Genomic DNA, 274 nt, shown 5'->3' with positions numbered 1-274 from the left:
GGGTGCTGGCCGGGGCTCAGGGAGCCCAGCGCTTCCCCACGCCTGCGGGGAGCCAAGCCCCCAGCACCCCAGCTCGGGGCACCGACACGGCACAGGCGAGGGTGGAGCTCCCGTCCGGCGACGGTACAGTGGGTTCACCCCGTGCAGCAGCCTCAGCTGCAGCGGTGAAGGGGCACTCTGCACCTCCCCAGGCTGGGGCAAGCTCGGTGGGGAGCCGAGGCCCAACCGCTGCCCTCAGGGCTGCGCTGCCCAGCAGCTGGGAGCAGGCAGGGGC

The sequence above is a fragment of the Phaethon lepturus genome, unplaced genomic scaffold (genome assembly GCF_000687285.1).
Source record: "Phaethon lepturus isolate BGI_N335 unplaced genomic scaffold, ASM68728v1 scaffold27373, whole genome shotgun sequence".
NCBI lineage: Eukaryota > Metazoa > Chordata > Aves > Phaethontiformes > Phaethontidae > Phaethon > Phaethon lepturus.
The sequence above is the reverse complement of the archived record's forward strand: the minus strand, read 5'-3'. Positions refer to the sequence as shown.